We start from the raw sequence: 12,952 nt of genomic DNA on the forward strand, positions 1-12,952 counted from the left end.
TGCCTGCAGTTTGGGAGCATAGTGGACTGGCTGGTATTGGATGCATATCTGAATACCTTCACCAGTCACTCTCTCCTCTCAAAAAAGTTTAGAAGCAAGAGGCTGGCTGAAATGTTCTGCAGCAACAGAATAGAGTGCTGCATTAGCAAAGTAACTACACTCCCACTCCTGATACAGCAGATCAAGGCTATATGTTTCTTGTTGACCAAATCTGGGCCATAGACAAAACACAGAGTCAATCTTAGGCTGTCTTAGACACTAATGAAGAACATAAGACATCTCCAGCCATGGGGGAGGGAATTTAGAGATCCATAACACGACAGCATGAGAAAAAGAGATGTTTTAATTATCTACCTGGTCCAGAATATACCATGACCCTCATGACTGTAACAGTCAAGTAAGACTGTGACCAACACGATGTCCAAATTAAGGAAGGAGAGAAACATATTTGAAATGTAATTCAGAGTTCTGACTATTGCATATTATGGACATTTTAACTGTGTGGATGAAATTAGATTCATAACTAAACACAAAGAGAGAATTTTTATTTTCTGAGAGTTAGGAGATAAGTTTTAAGGCCTGCCCAAGATTTTACTCAGGGTCAGGAAAGAACCAGATATACATGATCAATATGAATGAATATTTAGGATGGAAAAATAATATTGGTTCCAGAATTACATTCAATGAGTCCCATTTGTTTAATTGATTTTTTAAATCAAATTAAATTCTGCTCAATCTCTGGAATTATGGTAATATTCTTATAAGGCCCCCTTCTTGCCCAGTTGTCCAAGAAACCTGGAGGGCTAACATATTCTCAAATAGTGAGAAGAAAGCCCACCTTGCATAGTCTTGTGGATTTATCTGGTTGTGTTTCTGAGTTCTATTACATATTTTTCTGGACGCCCATGTATTGCCATAGTGCCATGCACTATGCATCCACAGCGCATGAAGTCTGGCTGGGCTCTAGTTCCCAGGAGAAGCCAGCATGATCCACTGAAGGTAAAAAATGGCTCCCCATTTATGCTAAGTTCCCCTAAAAGAATTCCTTAGTTAGATCGTAAACCGTGGTCTTTTGCAATTTCCAACAGCATAAGTGGACATCATCTTCACCCTGCCACCTCTTACATGCTATATACCAGAAAGTCTGCCAAGATGCCTTTATTACTGCCATTCATCCTAAAAGATCAGGCAGGTTTTACTTGTCACCATTCAAGAGTGGCAGTCGATCCCTCCCACTCCTTTCTTCAGAGGTGGAGTCATGCCAGCCCTGCCTCACCATTCCCGTTTCTGTCCACTATTAGTAGATATTCAGAGAGAAAGTTGCAGGAACAATGACATTCTCTCAATGAGTCATTCTTCCATATCAGCTTTTAGGAATTGGCACTTGATTTCTGTCCTTTCAACAAATAGGTTTGCAAATATTTATAAAATACCTAAAATAACAAATATTCATACTATTGCAAATAGTCTGGGACAAACTAAAACCTGTTTGTAATAGGAAGTGATGCACTGAAACTTCTGTAGTGAAATCCCTTTTAGATCAGAATAGAAAGAATGATTTTAACAATACTAGTTAAGGATTATCATGTTTCCTTACCGAGAAACTGAAAATAGATTTGAGAATTTTCTAAATCTCCCTCTCTCTCTCTCACACACACAGAAACACCTGTACCTATTTGCATATTATTTTAAATATATTAATTTAAGCATATGCATATATTTTTAAATTGTTTTTCTGATGGTATGGTTGTCATTCATTTAATTTGAGAAAAATATTTCATCGTCCTCATAAAGTGATGTTAAAAAGCCCTTGCTGTAGGTAGAATTTCTTTGACTATTAGAATCAAAATTTTGCTCCCAAAGTGGAAAAATAAAAGGTTAAAAAAAAAAAAAGTATAGGTTAGGCGTGGTGGTGGCTCACACTTGTAATCCCAGCACTTTAGGAGGCTGAGGCAGATGGGTCACCTGAGGTCAGGGGTTCGAGACCAGCCTGGTAAACATGGAGAAACCCCATCTCTACTAAAAGTACAAAAATTAGCTGTGTGTGGTGACCCATGCCTGTAATCCCAGCTACTTGGTAAGCTGAGGCAGGAGAATGACCTGAACTCGGGAGGCGGAGGTTGCGGTGAGCCGAGATCGTGACACTGCACTCCACCCTGGGCAACAGAGTGAGACTCCATCCCTCAACCCCCCAAAAAAAGTATTACAAAAGAATATTTTTAAGAGGTTTAATTCCACCTTGAGTAAACATAATAGATGAATACATTCCATGGTTATAATTGTATATTTTAAACTAGATAGCTTAGTTACAACTGGCAGATAAGTTTTTCCCCAGAAGCAAGTATGTTTGTAAAAATATTAAAAGTGCTAGGGTAGGTAGATGGCTATCTAAATTTGCATCTCATTTGATGAATATTAAACACTTTTTGAAAGGGTGAGATAAATCAACACTCAGATCTAATTAACCTAAATTGAACACATAAAAATTATTTGCCACTGATAAAGTTGATTTTAGGAGTTAAGATCATTACCAATACATAAAATACTCTGGCAAGTAACATCTTTGAGCAACTATTAGCAGCTTTCAGCCCCTTTGATATTTGCTATATTATAAACTCAACGCAAAAACTACAAGTAAAGAAAACAAGAACTAATTAAGCAAAGACAGTGTAAGCAATTTAAACAGTAACTATTGAGTTGGAGTACCTGAACTGCATCTTAAATACTATGCATAAAATAGGATTTTCCTTATTTATTAGAGTTTTCACAGCCTTTAACAAGAAAACAAAATATTAAAGTTTAGAGAAAGAAAAACATAGGAAAACATTGTATAATGTTCTATTCTCCACATTAAGAAATATTTTCCAGAAACAAAATAATAACCAAACAATAGAAGACATTTCCCAGATCTCAACATTCCTCACATTTAAGATACTAAGTTAGAGAAAATGATACACAGGTAAAGTAGAGACACATTTGAAGACAGTATCTTAAAAAATACGCAGGCAAACAAAACAGTATTCTTGAAATACTGCATGGCACTGACACATTTTTTTCTTTATTGAAAAATTTTTGCACCCTGAGAGGCTCTTATAAAATGCATCAAGTTATTTTTGTGAAGGCGGCAGCAGAACAGTAGTCGTGTGATCACATTTTGACAGGCTTCAGTAGCACACAAATAGCATTAATGCAAGACCCTTGGTCTATGGCAGAGAACAATGACGTAACAGACAACTCTAATCAATCAGAATTTGACTTCCCTTTATTCTGACAAGGATTCTTAATATAAGCCATCAAAAGTAGTTTAAAACTTGTTAGTCCTTCTGCCCTGCTTTTCATAGAACAGGTACATACCTCAGTTGCCGTCTTTTCCTTTATTGAAAAACTGACAAAGCATTACAAAATGCATCTGCCTTAAATATTTGAGGCCAACTATAAAACGTCAAGATGTGTGGCAATAAATGCATCAATGATGATCTGCTGTGAAAAGTAATAGGCATAAAAATGTCAAAGGCAAAAAAAAAGGTGGGGGGGTGAGCTGGATTGAAGTAAGAAAAATAATTCTGTTAAAAAGCCAAGAAACTTGGTGGGAACAAGATAGAATTTAGGAATCAGAAAAACCTGACTTTTCATCCCTCACTAGGAGCTAATAACTAGGAAATGTGGGCAAATTGTTAAGTCTCCCCAGGCTTTGCTTAACACATTTGGAAAATGAAGAGGCAGCCTGGATGATTTCCAAGATTCCTTCCACAGCTAAAATCTGATGGTATATTGGTGATTTACAATTGTTAGAAAGAAGACAAGAAAATTCAAATTCTGGGTTTACAAACTTCAGATGAGAATAAAGTTATCTTTCTTTTTAATTTATAGAAATTATAAATGAAAAAAATGGATATAGTCCATTGTGTTTCTAGTCAACGGATATATCTAGTCAACAGATATGACCTCTGGATTGTACCCGTTCTACACTATTCTCCATTTACACTTAAAGCTGAAAGTTAAGATAATACAATTGATCTCTAGGGCAAATTCTAGAGAGAAAATTACTCTTGTACTAGATAATGGTAAAATTTACCATCAATGTAGTAGAGAGATGAACCATTTAACATACATGAAGACGGCTGATCAATATTTAGTTAATATGGGTTGGTTTGTTTTTTTCCTCTAAAGAACTGCGTTACTGAGATGGGTGGGTGTTGAGGTAATACTTTATTATTTAGATTTTATTAGGAGACATATTAACTGGTTTAAGGAGAGAGGAAGAGAAAGAGAGAGAGAGAAAGTGGGAACTGAGAGGCAAGAGAAAGAGAGAGAGGTGGATTGCAGGGAAAAACAGTGAAATTATTGAAGTATTAGAAAATATAATATAATTACATAGAGGGGAAGGACTACTGAATAGGTGCCAGGCCACTGAAGAGTCCTAGCCTTTGTCTGTGACAGTTGCTAAAACAAAGAGCACACTAGGCTATTTGCAATTCCCTCCTGTATTGTCTAAGCAGGAATGCACTTTTCCAGGCTATAGGTCTTGGTAAACTCCACCTGTTGTATGTTAGACTCTGCAACCTCGAGCTATACTTGGGAAAATGTGTGCTCAACAGTTTACAGCTACCTTAGAGAGTTTCTTAAGCAGGCGCAGCTCTGGGCTGGGCACTCTACAGTGTGCACCTTTAGTTTCACGAAGAATTAGCACTATGTAATGTCATAGTGGAAAGATAATCATTATAGGTTGGACCTTGGAATGAAATCCCAATTCCAAACAGGTATGATACTACTATTACTACTAAGAATGATAATCATGATAATAATAATAGCTAACAGTAATTGGGTTTTAGGCTAATGCAAATGCTTTACATATGTTATTTCTATTAATACTTGTACAACGCTATGGAGGTAGTATTAATCACACAGAGAAATTAAATAATTTGTTTAATGGTAGAGTTATCATTTCAAAGTAGTTCTTTGATTTAAATTATCTTGTTCTCACTACATGTGACAAGGGGCAGGCCATTTGGTTTATCTTAGAGTCATAGCTTCAGTTTTCTGAGATAAAATGGATAACAATATTTCCCTCTCCCCACATGTTTGAATGTTATTAATATATTCAAACACACACACATATATACATATGTGGACATATATATTTACACACATTTATCTCTATGTCTATCATCTCTATCTCCATCTATTGATCTAACAAGTTAGCCAGTGATAAACAGGAGCTTGTCTTCTCTTCACTTGTGCAACTGGCCTACTGTAATATTCAACTAAAATCAGAGTGCAAGAGGTGAGAATGCATCAGCGACAGATACTTTTGGTTTATTTTAGGTCTGACAAATTCAATAAATTTACTTAAGACAAAGTCAGGTCTAGTCTTTTTGATTTCTCACATGGTGGCTAAATTATAAAAATGATTACCAATATACAAATTCCTACATATTCATAATACTTTATTCATATTGATAACACTTGTGAAAAGTTATCACTTCCTTTTTACAGTTAAGGAAATTGAGAGTTGCACAGGTTAAATGATTTGTCCTAGGTCATATAGATAATGAGAGTATGGGTATGTCTGTCTAACTATAGGCTCATATTATTTATGTGAGTCAGATCATCTCTGCAGCAGACAGACCCTGGAGTGGCCCTCATGATTCCTACCCTTGATGGTCATACTCTTTGAGTGGAGGTAGGACTATGAATTGCTTCTAGCTAACAGACTATGGAAATGGTTAAGGGATTCTGAAGATGCAACGAAGGTCCTAAATGAGCTGATTTTCAATTAAGCAAGAAAGAGATTAACTTGAGTGGACCTGAAATAATCATGCAGAAGCCTGTAAAATAGGAATTAGGCCCTCCATCGTGGACTTGCTGAAGTATGCAGCCATGTTAGAGAAGCCTACACGACTTCATACAGCTGCAAGGATATAAACTCTGCCCATAACTTAAAACAGCTTGAAAGTAGATTCTTCCCCAGTCAAGCCTCCAGAGGAGAACACAGCCTGGTTGAGACCATGATTGCTGCTTCATGAGATGCTGAATAAAAGACCCAGCTAACCTATGGTCAGATTCCTGATCCACATACATTGTGAGGTAATAAATGTATGTTGTTTTAAATTGCTAAGTTTGTACTAATTTGTCATGCAACAACAAAAAAACCCAACAACAGAAAACCAGTGTAAACTCAAAAACTATTCATTTAGTAAATATTTGTGAAGTGTTTTTTATATGCAAGGTACTGTGCTAAAGGTCATATAAAGCACAAAAATAGAAATCCTCTAGAATTCCTGCCCTCAAGAAAATTACAACTGCAATAGTGGGATCATGTTGGCTTTCTGGTGCCCTTCGGCTTATTCTAGGACTTCTATTAGCTTTTATTATAACAAAATCCTTAGTAAATCAAAATATGACAGTTAGGTCACAGTCTTTATTTCTTGAATTATGTCTAGCATTGAAGTAAGAAAAATATTTTCAAATACAGAACATTAATTTGTGTATGAGTTCTTTTCTAGACCATATGAATACATCATCTCCAAAGATAAACAAATTGGATATAGATATTTTTTGTGGTAACTTCAAGTTTGGTTGCATTTGAAGATTAGCTTCTAGAATTAACTTCCCTTCAATTTAAAAAATTTATCAATATTTATTACTATGACAAAATATGTCCTATTATCCCCTGAATTTGAACAACATCTTGTAGTTCCTAAATTTAGGGAATAAAAAGAAATTATTTAAATTGAAGACTAATTTACATGAAGTTATATTAGATGGAATGTCCTTTGAAGTCTAGTCATGGGCATCTTCGAGGGAAAAGAGATTTCTAAATTGAAACTTGTGTGTGTGGAGAATGGGGTCTCACTGTGTTGCCCAGGCTGGCCTTGAAATTCTGGGCTCAACCTGTCCTCTAGCTTCTGCCTCCCTAAGTGCTCAGATTAATAGGTGTGAGCCACAGTGCCCTGCTAAGATTTCTAAATTCAGTTAAATTGCATAGAATATTAAGTAAGTGTGTTCTTATCATTATCTAAACCTATGCTTCTTAACTGCTACAGGATTTTTATTATTGACTTTCATTCAAATTTGTTTGCATGTTGTAAAACTACATTAAGCCATATAGGTCGTTCTTATGTTGTAGAGCATATCAATTTAAATTCCCAAGGAAAACTTAAGTGCTTATATCAAAGTGATTTTTGATATTAAGCTTTCAAGCAAGAACTGCAGACATTTCCTTATCCTTTGTTAACCTCAAAATAAAATAGTCTTTGTAGGAGATACTCTATGTTTTTGGTCTTTTTTTTTTTTTTTGAGATGGAGTCTTGCTCTGTCGTCCAGGCTGGAGTGCAGTGGTGTGATCTCGGCTCACCGCAACCTCTGTCTCCAGGGTTCACACCATTCTCTTACCTCAGCCTCCCAAGTAGCTGGAACTATAGGCACCTGCCACCACGCCTGGCTAATTTTTTTTTTTTGTATTTTTAGTAGAGACAGGATTTCACTGTTTGGGGTATTTTCTAAGCAAAGGCTACATAAGCAATATTAAACATCAATATGCTCAAAGTGTTTTCAAATTAAGCATATTAACAACAAATACAGAAAAAGATAATTAACATCAAATCATCATGATAAGTTATCAATAAGAAGTAAAAATTCTGAAGTGAAATTGTATAATCACGGGTACATTCAATACAGTATCTCAGAATAATTGAGACTGAGATGAATTATACTAAACAGAATGATGAATTTAAATGTTTACCCTCCTTTAACTCTTTTCTGTCAGTTTCTACCTGTGTATTCTTTAAAAAAAAAAAAATCAAAAAGACAGCTTTCAGAAACTATCTCTTTAGTGAAAAATACACTTTTAGCCTTAACCTCTCAGATAATATTCTCTTTTCCCCTAACTTCACTTGATTTACATTACAAATTCATAGCAAGAGAAACAAAAAATTTTACTCTAGGAGACAGAAACTGGTAGAAAGGTTTGAAATATCAACATGTAATTTTGTTTGCTCTCTATAGCCAATCTTAAAACAAAAAATAACCAGTTTTATTAATATGACCTACTATCTTTTTTCCTGAGCCTGTCACTCTTACTAGAAGCACCTGCTGGGCTCGATGCTTTTTCATTAATGGGATCTGTTCAAGAAGAGTGTAATTTCCCCAATAACACTCTTGGAGAGCTCTTTGACTCAACAACCTCAAATATGTACCGAGAGATTTCATTTCTAATCACCTCTCCTACTAGTAGTGTCTGTAGACTCTGAAGGCACAACATAGTATGAAATAAAAATAAATAAGTAGGAGCTGAAGTGAGCATCATTTCCCTTTCAAGTCATCTGCATATGGAAACCCCTCTTTATATTTTGAATACATGAGAAACATATTTTGGCTGATACCTGCATTGAAATCATCTTTAGGAATTTTTATTCTTGCCTTATTTATCTTTCTTTATCATTAGGGAAGTTCCTTCATGGATCTCTGGTTACTGTGTTTTGTTAGTTAAATCAATAAAGCCCTTTATTGAAAGAAGAATTGCATTACAATGCTGTCAATAATGAATGGTTATTGCAAGAAGGGGCTCAGAGAAAATAATTAAGAGGTGGAAATCTCTTAAGAAACTTCTGCAAACCAATTGTAGATGTAATCTATGTATGCAAATGATGGGCATAAATTGTATAGCAGCTTTCATCCAAATAGACACTTAACAAATGTGACTATTATACTCATGAATGCAGTGTATTCTTTTCTTTTTCTGCAGTTGTTTTCATGATGAAATGTTAGCTCTGCTTAATAAAAACTTTGGTATGGATTACTTAAGCAGGAAATATAAAAGAGTGAATAATCAATTTGAAACAATTAAATTACATCAGAGGAGTTCATTAAAGAGCATGTCTCCAAAACATTGAGATCTGTAGAGGTTATAACTAGGACTAGTGGAAAAAAATACCTCCTTTCCCTTGGCTTGCATCGCCTCTCTTGTAATCATTAATTGTCAAATTTACCCACCACAACTACCTCATCTTTTCTTCACCTCATGCAAAATTCTCTTGTTCAGCCATTCTCAATCAGAAGTATGAGAACTTCCATTCCGTATGGTTGTTGTAACTTTCTTCTCACCAAACTGCAGTTGTGTCTACTTATATTTTTGGATTCTTCTTCCTATATTTTATAAAATTCAACTCTTTAAGGATCCATCTTTGGTTCTCCATCCCTATGAGTAGCATCTTCTTTCTTTTACTCATTTCTTTCAGTAAAATCATGAATTTCTTTATGTGTCAAATATAGAAATTCACATAGTGGCTGTGTAGTCAAACCAAGATGAGTTTGCATTTAAAAATAACAGCAAGTATGTTGTTGCTGTGTGCACAGGGATTGGTTGCAAATGCAATTAGGAAAATAAGCTGAAAATATGTGAAAGATGTATGTGAGTTAGTGAAGGACAATTTGTTTTAGACAATAGAAGAAAGCATTAAGAAATAAGATTTCCCTATTTGAAAAAAAAGATTAAGTTATTGAGATGTACTCTGGAATATCCAGTAAATGAAATGTGGAGGCTAGCTATTGATTCTCAAAATTTGAACCTTAGGAGAATTCCCAGTTGAGTAGCATTAAGATAAGAGTGTTGAGGCCCAGTCCTTCAGGACTGACCATGATCCAGGCCCTGTGAATAGAAAAGGAAACAGGGCACAGCAATATTTGCTTTTCAATAATTGGTGCATTTGAGATAAAGAAAAAAAATTCATGACGCTTGTTAAAGATGGTAAGGCAAGCTTTACTGAGGTGAGGCCATGGAGATAGCTTTAGGGATGACTGCAATGGGATCTTGCACTAGAGGAGAGAGATTGGACTCAAATCTAACTCCGACAAGGACACGCGGAGACCTATAACCAAAAAGAAGAATGAGGTGAGTGGATGGAAAATTACTAAGAGGAAACATCGAGGATAAGGGGTTTCTGGCTAAACTGATTTGAGAGTAATATTGCTAAAGGCAGGTCAGGGTAATATGATACCCAGGTTGCTCAGGTAACAAGAGACTTAGCAGGATTCTTGCTCCAAATGAAGTTTATAGAGAGAGAGGGAAAGCCCAAGGTCAAGACTAGTCAAATAGAAAACTCAGAGGTGCCTCACTAAAATTTTGGCCCAAAGAAAGAGTCTTTGTCAGAGTTTATATGGATAAGTGCAATAATAAAGAAAAAGGAAAAAAAGTTATTTATGGTTTGTGGTCAAACAGAATAAAACCCTATTACTGAGGACTAGACAAGGAGAAGTAAATAGTGTCATCATATTTCAGACTAATTTATAGCTTGTGACTTTAAATATATTGTGATAGTAAGGCACATATAACTTTAATTCTAAACTTGGGACCTTCTATGAGGCAGAAAAATAAACAAAATTCTCTCAGGGCAGGTACATGCCTATTTTATATCTTTCTGACTTTAAAAATTAATTGGCTCTTAAAGCATGGCATTGGATGTATCTCCTTACCAGAGTGGTTGAAAGGAATGATTTAAGGATAACTTCAAATTACAAAGGCCTTCAGAAATTGTTAATTCTCTCTTGCAATAGCCTTCCAAGGTAGAAAAATATTGTCCTCCTAAAAATGGCAGTTAAAATTGAGATGTAGTTAAAATAAATTGGTTAACGTAGGAAAAAAGTCAAGATTATTAACTTTATATTAGGCTTGTGGCCTCATGTTAAATATCTCTTCTTCCCTGTTAATGGTAAAACCCTTCAGAGTTATGGCTTTCTTAGGGCATGTACCTTTTGTAGATTACAACACTAGTTATATTAGCATTTCATGCTGAAATATTCTTCTTAACACTCTCCAGATAGTGACAGGATATGATAGATGGGCTGCTTCTAAGTAGTTGCAGTTAAGGCTTTCTCTCTTCTGGTCTATGTGTGAAAACAGCTAAAAGAGACCTGTAGAAAGCAAAAGGACAACCATACCTGTGAGATCTATTTAAGAACTTTATCTGGCAAAGTACTAAATAACATAGCTCCTTGTTGAACTCTGCACTTCATTTTCTTCCCTTTTTATTTTTTCTTGGCTCTAATGATGGATTTATTTTCCTATATTGTTTTGCATAAGCCATGTTAGGATTTGTTCTGAGTTTCAAACATTAAAAAATGCTTTAACTTATAGTCCTTTTAGTTTAAAGTGTTTTTATATAAAAGTCTTATGATACGGTGTGGCTGTGTACCCACCCAAGTCTCATCTAGAACCATAGTTCCCATAATCCCCACGTGTTGTGGGAGGGACTCAATGAGAGGAAGTTGAATCATGGGGGCGGTTACCTCCATGCTGTTCTTGTGACCGTGAGTTCTCACAAGATCTGATGGTTTTGTAAGGAGCTCTCCCCGCCACTTTGCTCTGCACTTCTTTTTGCTGTCACCATGTGAAGAAGGACGTGTTTGCTTCCCTTTCCGCCATGATTGTAAGTTTCCTGAGGCCTTTGCAGCCATGCTAAACTGTGAGTCAATTAAACCTCTTTCCTTTATAAATTACCCAGTCTCAGGTATATCTTTCTTAGCAGAATGAGAACAGACTAATACAGTAAATTGGTACTTGGTAGTGGGGTGCTGCTGTAAAGACACTCGAAAATGTGGAAGTGGTTTTGGAACTGGGTAAGAGGCAGAGGTTGGAACAATTTGGAGGCCTCAGAAGAAGACAGGAAAATGTGGGAAAGTTTGGAACTTCCTAGAGACTTGTTAAGTGGCTTTCACAAAAATGCTGATGGTGATATGGACAATGAAGTCCAGGCTGAGGAGGTCTCAGATGGAGATGAGGAACTTAATAGGAACTGAAGTAAAGGTCACTCTTGCTATGCAAAAAGACTGGTAGCATTTTGCCCCACCCTAGAGATCTGTGGAACTTTGAAATTGAGAGACACTTGCTGAGTCTTCCGGCCTTCATCTTTCTCCCATGCTGGATGCTTCCTGCCCTTGAACATCAGACTCCAAATTCTTCAGCTGTTGGACTCTTGGACTTTTACCAGTTCTAAGTTCCTCAGGGCTTCTTGGGCCTTTGGCCACAGGCCGAAGGCTGCATTGTCGGCTTCCCTACTTTTGAGGACTTGGACTGATCCACCATTGGCTTCCTCGCTCCTCAACTTGCAGACAGTATATCTTGGGACTTTACCTTGTGATAGTTGTGTGTGAGTCAATTCTCTTTAATAAACTCCCTTTCATATCTATCTATCTGTCTGTCTGTCTGTCTGTCTGTCTGTCTATCTTATCTATCTATCTATCTATTCTATTAGTTCTGTCCCTCTAGAGAATACTGACTAATACAGTTTATGTTATAATTTTGTTGTTCTTTTTCCTTTCTCTTATATTTTCTGAACTATAAGTTTTGAATAATTTGAAAGGGGCCTGTTGAGGCTGAGAAAACAATACCCCAAAATGAAGGCCTCAGAAGCAGCCTTGAAGCAAAAGTTTTTCTCTGCCCTCCTCCTGTCCTCCTGTCTCTCAGTCCCATTCTCCCCTGAGTTTAGCCATAGAAATGGAATCCCTCTTTGGCAAGGCAGGTCATAGAAACCAGAACCTCTTTTCCCCAAAGTCAGCCATAAAACATAAAAAACATTACTCTAATTTTCCCTCCACCCTTCTGTGTAAAAACTGGCCATAAAGAAATGATCTGACGACTATCTTGTTTGAGTGTAAGTCATAAGGTCCCCACTCCAGAGAGGGCCTTACCTCACACCCAGAAGAAAGAAATGTCACACAGACAGAGAGGCCAAGAAGAACCTAGACAGAGAGGCCTTGCTGGGTTTCCCCATTCAGTGGGGATTAGAACATAACCTTTTGATCAATCATATTGTAGATGACTGTCCATCCTCTGTTGAACTTAAGCATAAAAATGGACAATTTCCCCTGTGTCTTTGGGTCTCCATTTTGAACACTGCCCTACATACATGTTAAATAAATTTGTATGTGTTTTCTAGAATTAATTTGTCTTTTG

At 36.3% G+C, this 12,952-nt stretch overlaps 1 long non-coding RNA gene across 6 annotated transcripts in view; it reads right to left on the reverse strand.

The window, feature by feature from the left end:
* Window positions 1-9,736: 9,736 nt before the first annotated feature.
* Window positions 9,737-12,952, reverse strand: part of LOC131381637 (uncharacterized) — a 94,146-nt gene continuing 90,930 nt past the window's right edge. For all 6 annotated transcript variants that reach the window (XR_009210516.1, XR_009210515.1, XR_009210520.1 and 3 more), the window contains 3 exons: window positions 10,750-10,911; window positions 10,474-10,582; window positions 9,737-9,869 (listed from right to left, as the gene is read on the reverse strand). This is a non-coding gene — a long non-coding RNA (uncharacterized LOC131381637). The remainder of the gene's footprint in view (window positions 9,870-10,473; window positions 10,583-10,749; window positions 10,912-12,952) is intronic.

The sequence above is a fragment of the Hylobates moloch genome, unplaced genomic scaffold, assembly GCF_009828535.3.
Source record: "Hylobates moloch isolate HMO894 unplaced genomic scaffold, HMol_V3 SCAFFOLD_2, whole genome shotgun sequence".
NCBI lineage: Eukaryota > Metazoa > Chordata > Mammalia > Primates > Hylobatidae > Hylobates > Hylobates moloch.